Genomic DNA, 19,479 nt, shown 5'->3' with positions numbered 1-19,479 from the left:
TTCATAACATCTTGTATGGTGTTGTTTTAAACTTCGACTAAAACCACGTTGATAACATACCAGTGTTTTAGCTATTGCTGATCTGTGCTTTCAGTGTCAAGACCTTTTCTTTTTTACACTCTGCCTCAGCAGAGTAGACTGGGGATGCACAAGAAACTAGGGGGGGACAAAGCTGAGGATGTCTGACCCCAGTTGCACGAAGGGTTGCTTCATACCATATGACATCACTGTCAGCAATAAAAACTCAGGGAAAGAGAGAGTGGGTACTTCTGTAGTCACGGTTTTTGTCTTCCCGTTTATCATTATGTGTGCTGATACCCTACCTTCCTGGAAGACAGTGGGATGCAATGAATAAATTCCTTATTTCGTTTTGCATTCACAAAGTTTTTCTCACCTTTGCCCTCCTGGTTCTCTCCCACATTCTCCTGCCGAGGACTGAGCCAGTGGGTGTGTGGGGATTTGCCTTCCAGCTGGGGTCAAGCCACCATAGCATCCTTCTGTGTGTTTAGCCTTTATCACCACAAGAGTGCAGTCCTGGCTCATGTTAATTTCTTTATCTCGACACCCACTCAGGACCCTTTCTGCAGTGCTCTTTCCCAGCACATCAGTCCCAGCATTGATGCATGACATTTTTCTGTCCCAGGGGCTGAAACTCCCATTTGTCTTTGTTGAACTTCATAAAGATCCATTGGCTCATTTCTCCAGCTTGGTTAGCTCACCCTGACTCACAAACCTTCCCTGCAGCATATCAGCTGTTTCCCCCAATTTGTTGTCATCCCTGAACATGCTGATGGAGTTAGATGCAGTATTGATCCCAGAGTTACTGGAAGAGGTCACTCAGAAAGGCTGCGGCATCTCTGTCAGTGTGGATTTTTAGATCTTGACTGGACAAGCCCCTCAGCAACCTGATCTAACTTTCAAGTTAGATCTGCTTTGAGCAGGGAGGCTGACATAGATGACCTCTTGAGGTCATTCCAACAGAAATTAATGTTATAAATGGAAAATACAGGATGAAGCCTACATGGTCTCTCCTAAGACATATCAGAGCACTACCTGTAGAAGCAATAATTAACTAGTTCCAGAAAGAACAATCAAGTCTTCCCATTTTGACAACGTTTTGATTACATCTCAGACTGCTTGTATTCTTATGCAAGTGATTTCAGAAAGGTAAACCTTGGCAAATCTGCTTTGCTGCAGAAAAAAATGTTAAGTTCTTCCTAATAGGAAGTTAGAAGTAAGACTTCATAACCATCTGAGAAACGCCAGATATTTCAAATGCTACTGAAACTCCATTTTACATTAATGGACACCACACAGTCAGCCAAATTATGTTATTTGCACACTGCTGTCAGCCGGCTTTTACTCCTGTAATTTCTTCCTGAGTTATTCCTTAATATGTGCTAGATGTAACTGTCATTGGTATACCAGAGGATTTTAAGTCCCTTTGTGTGTTCTTGCTGTGAAACAATCTTTTCAATTCAAACTTCACTTCACAGGATCATTTAAAATCTTACCCCAAGATAAGTATATAAATTCTTGTTCCTCTCCCACTACTCAGACATATTGGAGTTATAGTTGTATTCATAAAGGAAGGCCACCTGTAGCTCAAAGGATATCCATTGAAATGCCTTAAAATAGCCATTCTCAGTCTCCGCGACTCTCTAGATTATTTGGCTAAATGGCACAATCGTTTACCTTTGCTTGTCCTGCTCCAGTGTACTAGAAACCCAGTGCAGTCCAATTTGAAATATAGATTCATGTCTATATACATACACAAGCACAAAAGGTAACCCCAAGTAAGAATGTTGTCAGCACCTGCTGAAGTTGACACTATTTTGAGGGAACCTTGCTGGGATTTGGCTGCCTGAACATTAGTACACAGGTACCTTTTTAAACACCATAAAGCAATTGTCTGTATTCACATTAGACTGACAAGAATGATATATTCAAGAAGAAACACCTTTTCTTTTCTCCTTAAGGAAAAAAAGGAAATAAGATTGTGTGAAATTAAATTGCCTAGATACAGATGTCTATCACCACTTCTGAGTAATCCACCTGGCCTGACCTTCCAGAATGGTGCTACCTGTTTGTTATACCTATCAGCTCATTCAGATGTCTGAGAAACAACTCAGTGACATAGGTTTTTTTAATCTTAATAAAAATATTTTTCAAAAGTCTTTGAAAATGATAAAAAGGAACATTGAACTATTTGAAATATTAACTAGTCAAATACTAGAGGCTAACTGAGATGCATTTAATGAAAACAAGCTTTAGGACAGAGTTCAGATACACAGAAGGAGACAAAATTATTTGCATGAAGACATCTATATTTTCTGAGAGAAACTTACTGAGGAATTTTTTATATGTGACTGATTTGATCCAAACTAGGCACCTAAAAATGAGGAAATTAATAGTTTACTAAAAATAGTTCTTTCCCCCTGCTTACTATGCATCTTTGCCATTTATCCATGACAGTTTCAGAGAAAGGTAGCTCAAGATGAATTAAAATAATACCATCTCTGGCTAGGGACTCCATACTGGGAAATAAGATTGCTTTTAGGGACTCTCCACATGCTTCCAGTTTTTGAAATCTTATCTACAAGGTCTGGTGTTGTTTGAGGTATTACTGGGGTGAAATCTTCAGTGTGGAATTCACTTCATCAGACTGAAGGTGTCTGCAATAATATAGTTACTGTGTCATGGAATTCAGAAGCGGCTAAAACCTGGTGTTACTTCAGTGAATCTGGAATATGAACAATTTCATTTCCAGTACACTCTAGGGAAAAAACAGTGCCATTCAGCTTGATACTCACAGTTCTCACTGTCACTTAAATAAGTGCTTCCCTAGAATCTGACTAAGGTACAAAAAACTTTTTAACTCTTAATGTGAGGGGGAAAAAAAACCATTAAATCCTATTTTAAATAATGTAAAAAGACTGAGTGAAAGAGTACACAGTTGAAGCATAAATTTACATTAGTATAATGAAGTAAAAATGAACACAGACAAGTATTTGATCTCCTTCTTTTCATTCAGCAGGATAATTGAAAGATCTGATTATCTTTCTGTAATACAAAACAAAAAAATATTTAACAATCAGGTTGCCTGAGAATGAAATTTGGAATAAGCTGTTCTAGTACTGTGAGTTAACTCTGGGGATGCGTTTTGTTCTGTGGTCTTTGGCTGATTTTTTGTTTCCCTATGAGGGCTGAAAAGGCCTGTCTGCTGAGCAGAAGTGGAGATGGTGGGATGAGAGGGGAGGGGAGATTGAACTGGGAGTGCATACAGACCTGGCTATACCTGAACAGAGAATTCCACAGAGAATTCCTGGCAAGTGCATGGTAGCTTTCTGCTGAGCGACAGCCTCACCATACATATAGTGATAACAGACATAACCTACCTGGTAAACTACTATAAAAGCCAATCTTGTACACAGAACAAATATTCACCTTACCTGTTTCTTTTCAAAAACCTGTTTCTTTCTGTTTTCCTTTTTTTTTATTAAAAAAAAAAATAAAATCAACTTTAGCATAACTATTTCACCTACTTTGCTTTGCCTCTTCAGCAGAGGAGCAATTTTGGTTCTACCTTAATTAGCACTCTGGAAAAGCAGGGCTAAGGCACAGGGGAGGGGGGAGAAATCTCTCTCTTTCTGGAAGATTAAAAAAGAGAAAATCTTCTGCAACTCAGATGTTTATTTTTATATGGAATGTATTTCCCAGCTAATGCAATGGACAATATTGCTACTCTATTAGCTTATTTACTGGATATATCTCTCCATTCATGCTTGTATGAAAAGTGGGTACTCACATAATTTATAAGATGCACAGTCACATCAGCAAATCCTCACCAGGAAATAGTTCAGTGTGCAATGCACCAAATGATTTATTCACATTGATGATGCTTATCCTTTATATCTGGTCCTCCTCCATCCTCTTGTAGTATCAAATTATTGCATCACATTTGTATTGTCCTTAACGTGCTCACTATTAAAAAATCAATGATCTTTAATAAAATTGATTTTCAAATATAGCCTACAGCATTTTCTTTGAGAAATTAAACTCTGCCTTTAGATTTTTTTTCATGCTGCTTGGCTAGGCAGAATATTTTGAACTTTATTTCAAATAAATGAATGTAACTGACTTCTAAAAATACAATTTCTACCTTTTATTTTCTACAAACAAAGAGAGATTTCTTTCAAACAGAGAATTAAACTGAACAGCTGGGTTGAGAGTTTCATTATCCCTTTTATGGGATGAAATCTTGTCTTTTTAACATAGGTTTATTCTGGCAAACTTTAAATACAACATAGTGTGATAAAACCATGAATTTATTGGTTTTAAGTTATGGATAATGATTGCCTGAATTGCAAAATTTATGGGTATATGTAATCAAGATGATAGTGCTATCAGACTAACCAAATATTGTAATTACTCTCTTTCTTCACAAAATATTCAATAACATATTTAAAATGCCAAGATAAACCCTTCCAACTGTTTAGATACAAGCATGCCTGCAACAAGAGGACATTTTTACAGTAAGATTGTCTGGAGGCCAGAATTATTGATTCTGTATGGTGACATGAGGTAAATTTATAAAACTATTTTGTAGTCTAGACATCAGTGAGACAATGACCCGGCCCATGTATTCTAAAATATGTAATAATTATAATTAGATTATCAGAGCAGCAAACAATATTTTTCCAGTGGATTTGATATCCAGTTGTATAAAAAAGTCAGAATAAATACTTTCTCGCATTTCTATACAGTATTATGGAAATCTATATATAGCTTTCTAGTATGTTATTTGAAACTATTACAGTAAACTGGAAAAAATATTTTTATGTATTGTATGAGTGTTAAGTGTATACATGATTCTGCAAATGTCCTGGTTTGGGCTAGGATAGAGCTCATTTTCTGTCTAGTCATTTTGCTTTCATCTCAGTCTCTTGTAAATATCTGCACTTGCTGAAATTAACAGCAAGTTTCTCAGTCAGTCTGCTGCTCGGCCTGATAACACTTGATGTTTATAGTCATGGCTAGAGAATGGTATGCAGAACAATGGACACTGCTCAGTTCTGAGGAATATCTTATGCTCTGGAAAGAGAAAGGGAGTAAAGGGGTCACATCTGCAACCCTCCTTTAGGGAGGAGCAGACAAGACAAGTGACCAAAATTGACCAAAGAGAGCATTCCATCCCATATGCATCATACTCTATGTAAATTTGAGGGATCATGAAGATCAAACCCCTTCCCCTTCCTTTGGCCTTTCTCTTCTTTGCCCTTTTTCACCTGTCCCTGTTTGCTTCAGCATCCTGGGAAGATTCCATCCATTCCTCTGCCTGTGGTCCTGATCCGTGCCAGCCCATATTTGTGTGTTCCTGCCTCCAGTTCCCAACTGCTGCTGACTCCAGGGGTCCAGCCTGGATGTGAGCATTACTGGGAGTAAGGGGGCAAGTCATGGTATTGTTTTTCTGTATATTTGTATACATTTAATATTTTTTTCCTTTTTATAATTACTGTTCCATTATGTAGCTTAGTTTCCAACCCATAAATCTCTCTTCCTTATTCTCTCTGCTATCTTTATCAGGGAGGGGAGGGGGATTAATACAGACCATTTGTCATTTGGTTAATTGTTGGCCCAGTGTTAAACTTCACAGTTTTATAAATGTTTTCACAACAAGGGAATCCTACATATCTATCTTCTTAGTGAATAAAAATGTAACTAAGTGTATTGTATGAAATAATAAGAAGTACATCACTGCACATATTTATTGCAAGGCCTACTGATCTGTTGCAAGTAGTGTCCCTTTTTCATTATTTTTATACAGTATATTGCTTCTTATGTTTTGAATAACAAATTCTATTGATGTATTTTAGAATGTAACTGGATATAGTGATATCTGAATATATTGATTTGTTTAAACAGAACACCTCTTAAGAATTAACATGAGAAGCTGCACGTACCAGTGTCAGTCCCTCTCTACATGAGCTCTGACTTCTCAGAGGGTATTCAGAAAGTACTCAAACTGCAGGACTGATTATTAGTAATGTTATTAATTAGTAGTGCTACTGCAGTTCCAGGAAACAAAGTGTCATATTTAAAAGGATAACTGATATTTAATCCATTCTGAATAACTGATTTTGGTAAGAAACAACCTCCAAACCTGTTATTGGAATATTACCAATCAACCATTTGCTCTGTGAACCGATAGTCATGAAAATATTTGTAAAGACTCCTGTCACTTTGACCAAAGCTAAGCAAGTTTCCAGTTTTGTGTTATTCTAGTATTCCTGTGTCTATTTTGCTTCTATTCTGACATGAAAAAAACTTAATTTCAGAAATGTTACATCATACACGTCGAGCTAGATGTAAAATACAAAGTAAGTCCATATGACACTGAATTTTAAAAGATATAGGTTATCACAGTTGTCTGAGCTGATGTTCTGTAATACACATTACTTTCACATTAGATAACATCTACCAGAGCTGATGAAGAATGCTAGAGATCCCTTTGAGGATCTCTTCACCCAATTAGTCTTCAAAGAAGTCCTTGCATATATACAGTTATACAGTTAATGATACTGAGATAATCTGATACGTCTATGATACAAAATCAAGGCATAGTGAAGTTAGAATTCATACGTAATCACAGCCCACTATTGTGAGGTTTTGATATGCAGAAGTAGCACATATTCTACACAGAAGCAGCCTACAACCAGCATGCCTAGGTGAGAGTAGTGCAATAGAGGAATAGAAAAGTCCACATCAGAAAAGACCCCTAGAGATCATCTGAGCCAACTTTCTATTGAAAACAGGGAGTTAAATTAGATTAGCCAGGGCTCTGACAAGCCAAGTCTTAGATATTTCCAGCAAGGGACATTACATCACTTCTCTGGACAATTTATTCCAGGACTGAATTGTTCTTAAAGTGAAGACTTCTTTTCTTGAATGCCCTGAAGCTACTTGTGCTCCTTGCCTTTTTTATTTTTATTTTTTTCTTTTTTTTTTTTTTTTTTTTTTTTTAAATTCAAACTTACAGCTCTCCTCTCTTAGTGTAATGGGAAATAACTGAGCCCTATCCTCTTTCTCTCATATTTTTCAGAACCATATTGAGGGTCTACAGAATTTTCATGCCTTGTGATATTGGCATTCATATTTGAGGCTTTTACTTCCTTTCCAAGTATAACTGAACGCTATGATTAAAATTTGGTCTTAATTAACAAGTAATTGCAGTTAATATAAACTTAAAAGTTTAAATGAAGAGAACAAAGAGAGGATTCACTTAGTTATAAAGTGGTTGTTAAAACAGTGGCATTTGATGTCTTGCATAGTATTTAGGTACATGCCTATATATTAGTCCATGTCAAAGCCTGCATCTTCCCTTGGACTTTGGCTGTTTGTTCTGATGCATCTTAGATACTTATTTCATTGAAATACAATTGATCACAGTCAAATAAAAATATCTTTAATAATAACTACCAGTTAGAGTATTGATCTTACTGTCCCTGTCTCTGGGTCAGGCAATTAGATCTCGAGGTTACTTGCAGTATTTTCAAATAGCAGTTCAATTTGGTGAGTAGTAAAATAATCCATCAGTTATGGGCTGCTAAACAGGCTGGTAATTACACACTGTGTTTAAGTAATCATTGAAATTAATCTAAAAGAATATAGTTCTGTAATAAAATCACAGAATCGTTCTGGTTGGGAAAGCCCTTTAGGACCACTGAGTACAAACATAACCTAAGTCAAGCAAGTGCTTAAGCCATGTTCCTAAGCACCTCATCTATACATCTTTAAACATGCTCAGGGATTCAACCACCTCCCTGGGCAGCCTATTCTAGTGTTTAATTACCGTTTGAATGAAAAAGTTTATTCTTATATCTAATCTAACCCTCCTGTGGTGCGAGTGCCCTTGCTGAAGTGTGTCCAGAGGAGAGAAATCAGGTTGGTGAAGGGGCTGGAGAACAAGTCCTATGAGGAGAGGATGGAGGGAACTGGGATTGTTTAGTTCAGAGAAAAGGAGGCTGAGGGGAGACCTTATCGTGCTCTACAGGAACCTGAAGGGAGGTTTTAGGCAGGTGGGTATTGGCCCCTCTGTCAAGTAAATAACAATAGGACTAGAAGAAATGGCCTGAAGTTGCACCAGGGGAGGTTTAGACTAGATACTAGAAAAAATTTCTTTACTAACAGAGTTGTAAGCACTGGAACAGGCTGCCTAGGGAGGTAGTGAAGTTACCATTCCTGGGGGTATTCAAAAAACTTGTGGATGTGGCAACCGAGGATATGCTCTAGTGGGTATGGTATTCTTTTCTGGCTAGATGATTGGAACCAATGATCTTAGAGGTCTTTTCCAACCATGACAATTCTGTGATTTGCTCATGTCCTGTGGTTTACTAGGGAGAAGAGACCAATCCCCACCTCTCTACAACCTCCTTTCAGTTAGTTGTAAAGAACAATACTTTTCTTGCTTTTTTTTTTTTTTTACTCCTTTTTACTCCTTGTCTCCTTTTCTTTTTTCTTTTATGCTTTATAGCATAAAATCAATTTTGATGACTGCCATTAGCATTAAGAATACACTAAATGTCTTTTCAAAAACATATGTAGCACCCAATTCCAAGGAAATACTGGAGCACCAGGTTGTTTTATCTTTTTTCCTTACAGCTGTTTAACACCTTGATTTGCCTGTTAATGTGCAGAACATAAAAAAACAGAATGGAATTTTTTATTTTTTCTTTTTTTTTTTTACTGGTCTTAATCAGGATATGCACCAAGATATACCACCAAAAATATAAAAATTAGAATTTTGGCAGTGTTTTGTGATTTTCCTCATTGTATTTCTGGACACAGTACTCCAGGTGGAGTCTCATGAGAGCAGAGTAGGAAGGGAGAATCACCTCCCTTGACCTGCTGGGCATGCTTCTTTTGATGCAGCCCAGGATACAATTGGCTTTCTGGGCTGAAAGCACATATTGCCAGCTCAGGTCAAGCAGCTCATCAACCAGCTTCTCTCAAAAAAGTCCAGCTGAAAAGCTTTACCCTTATCTCTCCTCTGCTAACATGGAGAATTCATGATAGATTTCACCTTCCATGAGGCTACAATTAGACATGTTATCTTAAATATCAAAAATTTACAGTCTATTAATAGAAAGTAGTAATATCCAAATATGCAAATACTGTTATCAGTCTTTCAGCTCCCAGTGATACAGTCTTTTGTCTGTCTCATGCTTCTCTATTTTATATAGGTTAATTCTAATCTTAAAGGGTAGGAAAAGAAAGCTACTTCATATAAAAAAACTTTCCAAAATGTGTTCTTTTAAAAAAAAAGGAAAACTAACTCAGAGATATGGGCAAGAGTAGCAAAATTTGGGTAAGTCACAATGAAAAATGGTGTTTCTGTTACTATCCATAAATACTTACAGTGCAGATTTACATTGTGCAGCTAATCTACTCTTCCTAGTGGCTTCTACATCAATGATGAAAAAGCAGAGGCATTTATGGATTGTGAATAGAGACTTTCTGGTCATATTTTACCAAGATAAATAAATCCAAGCTCTAACTATGAACACACTATCTAATTAAAGAGATCCAAATAGAATTTTATTTTCAGAAATGTCTGGGTGTAAAGAACTAAACTCTCAGGATGAAGGTTTCAGATTTCAAATGGTCAGTGGCAGGCTCCTCCACCCCACAAAATCCCAAGTCTTCTTTCATTCAGGGTAGACAATGTGTTGACACAATATTTTTGTCGTGAATTCATTTGAAGAATTCTATTGACACTTTGGACATTACTGAGGAGATTGCAACTCCTAGCAATGAAAAGTGGATATTTTAGAATTTTTTTTTTTGCATTTCTATCCCTACGGAGCTGTTTTCTAGGACTGTATAAAAGAAATGGTCATGGTTGAGAAGATGGTTTTTAGTGTACATAGAGATGTGGGGGGAAAAAAAAAAAAAAAGAGTTAAAGCAATTTAGTTAAAGTAGCGTTGCTCTGGATTATATACATTAGTAAAATTTGTGAAAAAGGATGAGGAAGTGAGAGAGATGCTATGTGTAATCTGATCTAAACTCAGGAAAAAACTTGGACAAAATCTTACATAAATCTTAGAGATGCAAATTCAAGCATATAAATATTCAAGATTAAATAAAATATATATTTTGAAGCACTCTTTAAGGCTCAATTTACCTGAGCTAGGCCATCCTTAAATGTATCTTTTTAATCCCAAGGACATAGTAATAAATGTTACTCAAATAATAACTCATATACTAGGAAAAAGTAACAAAATATTTTGAACTGAGTAACACTGAAAAACAGATGCTCCCATTTGATCATTCATACTCAGCCACTGAACTCATATGAGCTCCTATTTCCCCAGTCCCCAAAAGAAGGGTCATATTGGATCAATACTTATAGATAGAAGAGAAAAAAAAAATTAATCTTTTGAACATAAAGGCCAGAGAATCAATGTAACCTACTTTCATCGTTGTCAGATGGAATTATATGTGAATGTGTAAGGCCCTACATAATTTTGGTGTATTGAACAAAAACTTGTAGAAGTTTCTATTCATATATACAGCTTTCATGTCTGAGAGAAAAGGAACATGAATTATTAAGTGAGAATGCTTAATATTAAAATGAAACATATTTTCTGCCTTTTTACGTTATTCACCCAACTGAAATGATTTTGCATCAGGCCTACAACTTTACAAATGCAACAAATGCTAAGGTTAATAGGCAGTTAATTATATCCTCCACAGACACTTAAAAAGCTGGGATGCTGCTGGCAGAGCCATATGCTCAGTCCTTTTGCCATGACAAAATCTGGTCAACACAAAGAACCTAAGTCAAGTTTTAAAAAACTTGGTTTAGCCAGAGTGAGCACATGCTAAGGCTTCAATAATAATAACATGACATTATTAGGCATAATAGATATTTAATTATCTACAGATATCTGTACACACATAATTTGCAAAATCTAAAATTATGAGGAAAATGTAGAAAAGGAAAGTATGTTTAAAATCTCATTTTGTTATAACCTTTGCACCAGATTATAGAGCTATTGCCTTTAATTTTACATGTCCTGAAGAAAGACTCTCTTATTCATAGATCCTCAGAGCTATTCCATAGATTTCATATCACAGACAGGAAATTCCAGTATTGCATTAAAAGAACACAAGTTTAAGATGCTCTGTTTGGTTTTCTGAGTAAAATGATAGTAAGGAGAATATAAGTGTCCAAAAAAGCTAACTACCTAGTCATGCTAATCTCCCAGTCTTTGGTTCACAGTTATTATGATTAGAAAACACTCCATAGATTTATTCAGAGCAATGAAATTTAATTCCTAATCTGAACCTCTCACTTTTTAAATATCTACAAAAGAAGGTAAGAAAGACAGTATTTACATTAAACTGTTAATCTTTGTGAATCCAGATTTAATATGTGTCATAGTTCTCACTAGCCAGACTTTGGCAAAACAAACAAAATAAATTGAAATTATTAGGTCCTTGAGAAACAAAAAAACCAAATCCTTTAGGCACTTGATACTAGAATGAAAATCCATTTTCAGTATGAATCACACTAACCATGTTTTTCTTTGGTTTGCATTTTTATAGATGTAGTTTGAAACAGGATCTCTACATCTAACTGAGATATTCTGTGACAAAATATTGACATAAAAATTGGACTTTAAAGTACTATTTGTACCTTATTTTTATCCTCTAATATAATGTCCTTTCTGAAGACTGAGTATTGTTCTAACGTGGGCTTTTTATTCTGGAAAAATAAAACAAACTTTTTAATAATCTTTTTATTTCATTCTTTTCTTTCAATAATCCTCGGAAGCTATGGCGATGTACCTTAACCACCGCACTGGATAAAGATAATCCTCTTTTCACTCTGAAGCGTACTTAGTAGCTTTGTACTGCAGCAGTGGTTCATGGGAATGAAAGGAGTATAAAATTTTGCAAGCAGGAGAAACTTCATGACAGACCCTCACTTCCAGTGGATACTTTGTGTAACCAGAAGTAGTAAATTAGATACAAGTTTGTGGTGTAATATGACAAAAGGAAGTTCAAACCAATTAAGCAAAGCTAAGAAGTCATGAAGGATGAAGACCATTGTCATTCTGTACAGCTCTTGTGGTATCACACCCAAAAAAGACATTTACTGCATTTACTTTGGCATCAGAAAAGTTGCTATAGAGGCTTGAGAAAATAATTTATGTTGAAAGATTGACTATTTGAAGTAAAAGAAGGTAACCAGAAAGATGTAGGTGGATGAAAGAAAGAGTTATTAACTGATAACTTCCTATATATGCCTGTAGTATGGAAACGACCTGTGGTATTAACTCTTTGTTGTGCTTTTGGAACTAGGCAACATCTGAGCTCAAAGTATGCAAGAATATGTAACAAATAAGTTTAACTAAACTGTATGTTGATCAATTAGAATATATTAATGCTTTTAATGATCTATAGTATATCATTGCACCTCATTTTAAGGAAGAAAAACAGGGAGGAAAAAGATACTGTAATGTGGTTGGCTAACTGAGCACTAACAATTTTATTTTATCTCTAATTACATCAGCACTGTTTTGGTGTCATTAAAGTGAACTGAGTGAATCCAGCCTAAGGCCTTTGTGGTTGTGCTGGTCCTGAGTACCTGACTTTGAGGAGTGCCTACTAAGGTTGGGTGCAACAATTAATGAATAATGTGGGCAGTCTAGACTGTAATTTGGCTGCAGCAAAACCATGCTATTAATGAGTTTAACATTTTATTTTAAGGTGTGGGAGGCATAATATACGCAGATAGGATGCAGTTTGCTTCAGACATTGTCAGTTTACTTCAACAGTTCAGGCAGCAGCTTTCCTATTTCAGTCCTGAATTATTCTTTAAAAAGGACTGCCAATTATGGTGAAGTTAATAAAATTGTGTTCTAGCTTTTGTGAAGTTTCATTTTATTCAGCTTTTAAATGGTGCCTCATTACAGCTTATTTTCACTGTCATATAGGGACTGCAATTCTGCCCTCACCATTCTGGTGCACATAACTTCTCTCATGTTATTTCTTTGATGAGTCAGATTTAGATTTAATACATACACATTTTCCACTTGTCCTTTTCAGATCCAGTCAGCGGACTAAAGCAAAAAATTGTGCTTTATTAAAATATATGAACCCTTTTTGGAACCTTAAAGTTCTAATGAGAATAACAGGGAAGAAAACTGTGTGAATCAAAAAACCCTTATCCCCAATATTCGGTTGTAAAAACGGAAAAAAGGCAAGACTAAGGAGAACTCTGTCCATTTTTACTGCAGTGTCTCTAGCCACAGAGAAAAACACTTAATCTGGGATTCATCTCATCCCAACTACATTCAGTTGTCTAAAAGTTAGTTTTCTTAATTGAAGTGCTCTCCATTTAAGGTCTGCTACATGAGACTGCTACCTCTAGGAAAATGTTCATCCCACCATCATTCATGTTTTCTCTACAATTACAAAATAGGGAAAGCAATAGTTAATATATCCACTGATTTCTTATTTTGTTCTCAACAATGATGATTACACTTAATAACTATCAAACAATCAAACAAAACCTATTGAACTTTCTGGATCAGATTAATGCCTATGCAACTGTAAAGTACAAACACAGACATAAAGCACATAGTATAATTATCACTACCATAAATCAAGCATTGCAGGCACTATTATAAGAATAACAAAAAAAAATATCTCCCATCGTGTATTTTACCTGACTTTTTTCATATGGATAAAACAGAAATACCTATCCATTGAAATAACATATAATGAAAGTGAGGAGTAGCACAAGAGTAATACAGAAATGGATTTTGAAACTCTGAGAAGGGAGGTTGTCATGGAAACAGCTGGGTTAGGAATCTTTGGGTTGCTACAATTTTATTTAGCTGCTGCTTAGTCTTGATGTTATTTTAATAAGTCGATTTTCCTCGATTCATGATTTTATTTTTCTCATAACAAGATGCTATGTTAAGAACTTTTCAGATACAAGGCAATGACTAATGTGTACTAACCTGTATTGAAACATTAAAAACATGAATACTTCCATTTTACTCCTACACTTATCTAGCAGAAAGATTAAAAAAGGAAGGTGACTAAAAGAGTTTGTCAGTGTCTCCACAAAAGAGTATCATGGCATCCTAGAAAATGTTTACCTAGCGTGAACTAAAGGAAAAAGAAAATGTATATAAAAAGCCCTGAAAATGTTGAAGTGCTAAATTATTTACTCGTTATGAATGTAACATGTGAACTGTAAAAAGCCACTAACAGAGCTCATCTTTAAAATTAAAAAAAAAAAAAAAAAAAAGTTTTAAGTTAAAACAAGTAAACAAAAGAAGTACCAGTTTGATCAGAAAAGGAACACAAATACTCAGGTGACAAACCAAAAAAAAAAAAAAAAAGCTGCATAACTAGCCTGCATGTGAGAAACAAAATTTTAATTAGTGTGTATGTGCATACCTCCAACAAATCATATTGCATACATATTAATTACCATCACACAAAAGAAGTGTTAAATGCCATTGAGAGAAGAATGGAGAGGGCAACAATTGGCATGCTTTCAGAAAAAAACCTGAAGCAACAAATACAAAACAAACTTAAAAGTGAAAAAAGTAATCATGCTTCAATGAACAATTTCAATTGTCAAAATGAGAAATCATGTAAGGCACAAATAAAAATAATGTGAAAACTGAGCTACATAAAAGAAGGAGAATGTGCAATGAAGCGACAAGGCAATAAAATACACAGATATGAATCCGTGGGTTTTGAAAGCATGTTATTCTTTTGAATAAACCAGTCCATACTTGATGAACATAAATATCTGCAAGTTTCCTGTGCACAAGAAACTCATGTGCCCTCAGAAGCCAGTCACACACTACCAGTGTCATAAGTCTCTCCTCTATAGTCCTCATAGTAAGTGGAAGAGAGAGATCACTTTTCCAGAACCTACTCTTTTAGAAAGGTATAGATATAGAAATATATACCTTTTAGAAAAGTGTACAGGTACAGATAAAGGCAGACAGTACATTCTATGCCCCTGAAGAGAAATCACTACAAAAGGAGGCAGTCACAGCATTTAAAAAAGAATTCCCTTGAAAAAATTCAGTCGATAATCAAATGCCATTCAATACTGTTGATTGGCTAAATGAAAATGCTATTATTGAAAATTGTAACGTTCAAATATAATGCTTTTATAAGGTGATCAGAGTATACCAAAAAAACATCAAAGCAGTAACCAGTCACCCAAGCTATATTATTATAAAATTACTTCCCTATTAAAACACTTTAAAAAGATTGATCTTGTGTTCACCTGAAAGCCATGCATGTCTTCACCTAGAAAACGAACTGTTATGATGTCATCCAATATCTAAAGCCATTAGCCAATTTAATTTTATACTTTTTATGTTAATCTTTGTCTTATTTCCTGTCTTGACATGCAAAAAAATTGTACTCCAGCACAAAAGCAGAGTCAGACAAGAGTCCATTAGCTGTAGTAAGCTATGCCTTTTCATTGATGGGGTTCTTTTGCTGTGCTACAAAATTAGGCTACAGTACAGACTATTAGACAGAATTAGACTACAGAAACTAAAAAAACTGAAAAAAAAAAAAAAATCTCTTAACAACCCATCCCAAATGTTTGAAAGGCAAGAGATTTCTCTGGTTGTACATTTTTAAAGTTCAGACTCTAGTTACATCAGATTTCCAGCAATGCAGCTATATTTATGTGAATTAATGATCTGTATGATTAAATGACCTAATTTCCTCCTATTTAGTGACAGTATCTTATCAACCGCAGGATGTAGTACTGAAATGATTTCTAGGAAATATCTCACCTGTACCATAGAGAATTTGAATTATTTTTAAAGCTGCTGAAAGGAGATTTCTCATAAGAAAATAATAGTTCTAGAATTAAACTGACAACATATTATGACAATGAACTGTACGATACAGAAGCTTTCAGAGTAGATCTGGGTAGATGTCCAGAGAGAAGGCACACCTGAACTTCCATCAAGAACAGAGGTGAAGGTTAGAGTTAGAATTCAGATTTGGATGAGCAAAAGCCAGTGATCAGAATCCTCAGATCAAAACTTTCTGCTATGAGCATTGTCCTGCAATTCATAGCGGCAGAACCGATTCTTGAACTAACTTGTGGTATTAAATATATTTTGTAAAAATTCACTCTGAAGCTATGTGTAACTTGCATCACACTTCTTAAAGTTATACATTGCCTTATCCCTCAGGCCATCCTTCCTTTCAGCTATTATAGATGAAGAATTTCCTTAGTGGTGTTCTCTTAATTTCTAACATGCAGGATTTCTTTCTGGAATGAAAATGTGTTTACTGTCACATTTAATTGACCCTGCCAAGTCACTTGCATTTTTAACACTGGATACATGGATGAAAAAGGAACCTGGCATACTCTCATCAAATTTAAAGTTTTTTGGAAGTAAAATTTTTAAAGTTTTTATTAATTTCTCTATTATCAACATTAAATTCTCCATTATATTTGAATATTTCAGCAGCCTATGGTTACTAGATAGTTATTCCAGCTAAACCCTACTTTAAATGTATGCAAATATTCAAACATTATACAAATTTCCAAAAGTCTTGACTAGGAATATCTACACCTTTTTTTTAAGAATTTTTTTTTTTTATAGCCCTAAACACACTCTGAGGAGTACTCTGAAGAGAAACACAGACATATATATATTCAACTAAGCATACATTTTTTTAAAAAAAGTCTTTTCTTCACTTTTAAAACTGTTCTTATATCCCCCAAGGTTCTTCTACAAATATACTGAATGTGTTCATAGGATGCTCAGAAGAAAACAATGAATGGATTTCATATAGTACATCACTATACGTACTTTATTAAAAGCTTCATATTACTAATTCTTGTTTTGGCATAATAAATTGTTGAAACCTGTCACAAAGGGTGTTCATCATACATTGCTATCTTATGTTCAGATGCATTGACTTATGGGTTTCCCTGATTTTAATTGAGACAGATGAGGTATGGAAGATGTGCAGATTTTTTTCTTACTTTTCACTTAATTATTATATCTTAGATTAAAAGACTGTATTTATATTTCTGAAAAGAGCAGAAGCACTTCATTATAAATTTTTACCTTTGAAAAACTTTGTGATTGTCTTAGATTTTTTTTTAGAAAAAAATGGGGATAAATATGATTTTTTTATTTTTTGAATCAGGATTAAAACATGATTTGACAAAAGACATAGTATACAAATGGCTAATGAATCAAAGTAGTCCTTTGCTATTTTTTTATTACGGTTTTGACTGTAGAAATTCTTAGTGCATCAATGAATACTCCTTTATTTAGACACAGCTTCTTGTAATTAAAATAACATAATAGTATTATAAACCACTTAAAATAGGAAATATATTTCACATGCTCAGAAAGTATTCACACAGTTCATTTATGGTGATTTTAAAAAGTAGAGATTGTTTTGACAAGTTGCTATAGATGTAAATACTTAAGGCTGGAACTTGGTGTGTGGGAGGATTGCCTTGGTAAAGCAGAGGTCCCATTGTTCATTCTACATTCTGTTCCCACTTGAAACTCTTCTTTATATATAATAAAGATGGAAGACCACAAGTCTCAATCAAAAGCATTTTGATAGTCTATAAACTTCTGACTATGGAATTCTCTTAACTCCAGACAAGAGCTGCACTACTTAAATACAGTACTTTACAAGGACACAATATCTGGAAGATCATACTACAGTATCTGAAACAGTGTAACTATTAGCATAGTTTTCTTGTTGGTTTAATGAGCCTTGCTTGTTAATCAGGCTAATTAGCTTGCTTGCTTCAGATCCAGCCACACAGTCTAGTGAAGAATCCAGTCTTTCCTCCATTATATTTGCATATTTGGGGAGACAGTTATGTCAGGTACATGATATGTCATGTGTAAATACCATAAAAGTATATATATACCTTACTAATAAGCAATCCTACTATAACTATAATCCACTTTGCCTAAGGAAACTGTACAAAAGAATATGCAAAATATTCTTCCCTTTCAAAATATATATGTTTACTATTTCTGCAGCATCTCTTCAGTGTTAAGCCATGCCAAGATAATTCTTTAAGCTATCTTCACCCACTGATAATACATAACTTTTCAGGAGTCCTTTTAGGTTTATCTTAGCTTAGCATCAAGACCTTCTGAAGGAAATTAACACTTTTCCCTCTAAATTGTTTGTCAAGATAATTTATACTCTCATTTCCCAAATAAATATTATTACTGTTATGACATGATCTGAAAAACAAAACTGATGATGATGAAGAATCACTGCTATTCACAGCATTTTAATGGAGACAATACAATGAACTTCACAGTTCTAGTGTATATGTGTCTATTACATAGACCTTCATTGTTCCAGATATATACTTGGATTAAAATCAGATGCACAACACAAAGGTTGTTTGATACACAACACAAAGGCTGAACAAAATAGTTACAGATACTCAAACCATATATGTGCACACACAGCTAGAATGATAATAAAAATTAGTTTGACCAAAAAAATTAGTTTTAACCAGTGAGAGTTTAACATGGGGTAGCAAATAAGTGCATTGAATGTGAGGATCTCGATCTCAGAGGAGATAATGTTTGTGTTAATGTTCATCTACAACCCTCATCCAGTAAAACACTTGAACACATGCCTACATGTGTCCCAACGGAGTAACATACAAGAAATTTCCTCTTACCTTTGAAGATACATTTTAGTATTGTCTTCAGTTCCCAGCTCAGCAGGATACCATTCTTACAGCATTTAAGGATCTCTAGATATTTAAAATATGTTGCTTTGCTTGAAAGGGATGGTTGGAGACTTGTTTTTTACTACTTTGACATTTCCAGGGTTTACTGATCACTACCAGCTTCTCTTCTGAACATCCCAATTACTGTAAGCCTTCCTAAACCATGTGTATAAAATTAGTTTTTCTGACCTTATTCTCCATAGTAACCATGCACATGTCAAAACCAAAAACATTTTTAGAATTTATCAGTACATTCTTATCCATACCTATGAATGAATTTACCAGTTGCTAATTCTCTACCCCAGCTTCCTTTGACCACACTGATTATAAAAACTGGAGAAAGTGTGCTGACCCTGTTTAAAGGATTTCTAGGGTCAGAAATTTCTAATTCACTTTTTTCTATGTTTTCTTAGTCAACATAAAAGAACATGCAAAATCCCGTATTCAAATGTATACACATTTAGCACAGCAAAATCTTCAACATTGTATTTCTTTCTCCTTTTATTTTGCTAGGTCTTTTTATACTGTGTGCTTAGTTCATTTACCAATTGGCCTGACCCATCCTGGATGTCACTTATATCCTGCAGCATATCTTTCCGACTCCTAGAATATCCTGGATACCAATATTTTTCAGCATTACAAGTAGTTTTTAATCTAATAGTCTATTATT

General features: G+C 34.8%; 1 protein-coding gene across 3 annotated transcripts in view; it reads right to left on the bottom strand.

Moving 5' to 3' along the window:
* The window catches only part of EYS (eyes shut homolog), a 724,585-nt gene that overhangs the window by 606,451 nt on the left and 98,655 nt on the right, over positions 1–19,479 (bottom strand). The window lies entirely within an intron of this gene.

The sequence above is a fragment of the Heliangelus exortis genome, chromosome 3 (genome assembly GCF_036169615.1).
Source record: "Heliangelus exortis chromosome 3, bHelExo1.hap1, whole genome shotgun sequence".
NCBI classification, from domain to species: domain Eukaryota; kingdom Metazoa; phylum Chordata; class Aves; order Apodiformes; family Trochilidae; genus Heliangelus; species Heliangelus exortis.
The sequence above is the reverse complement of the archived record's forward strand: the minus strand, read 5'-3'. Positions and strand labels throughout refer to the sequence as shown.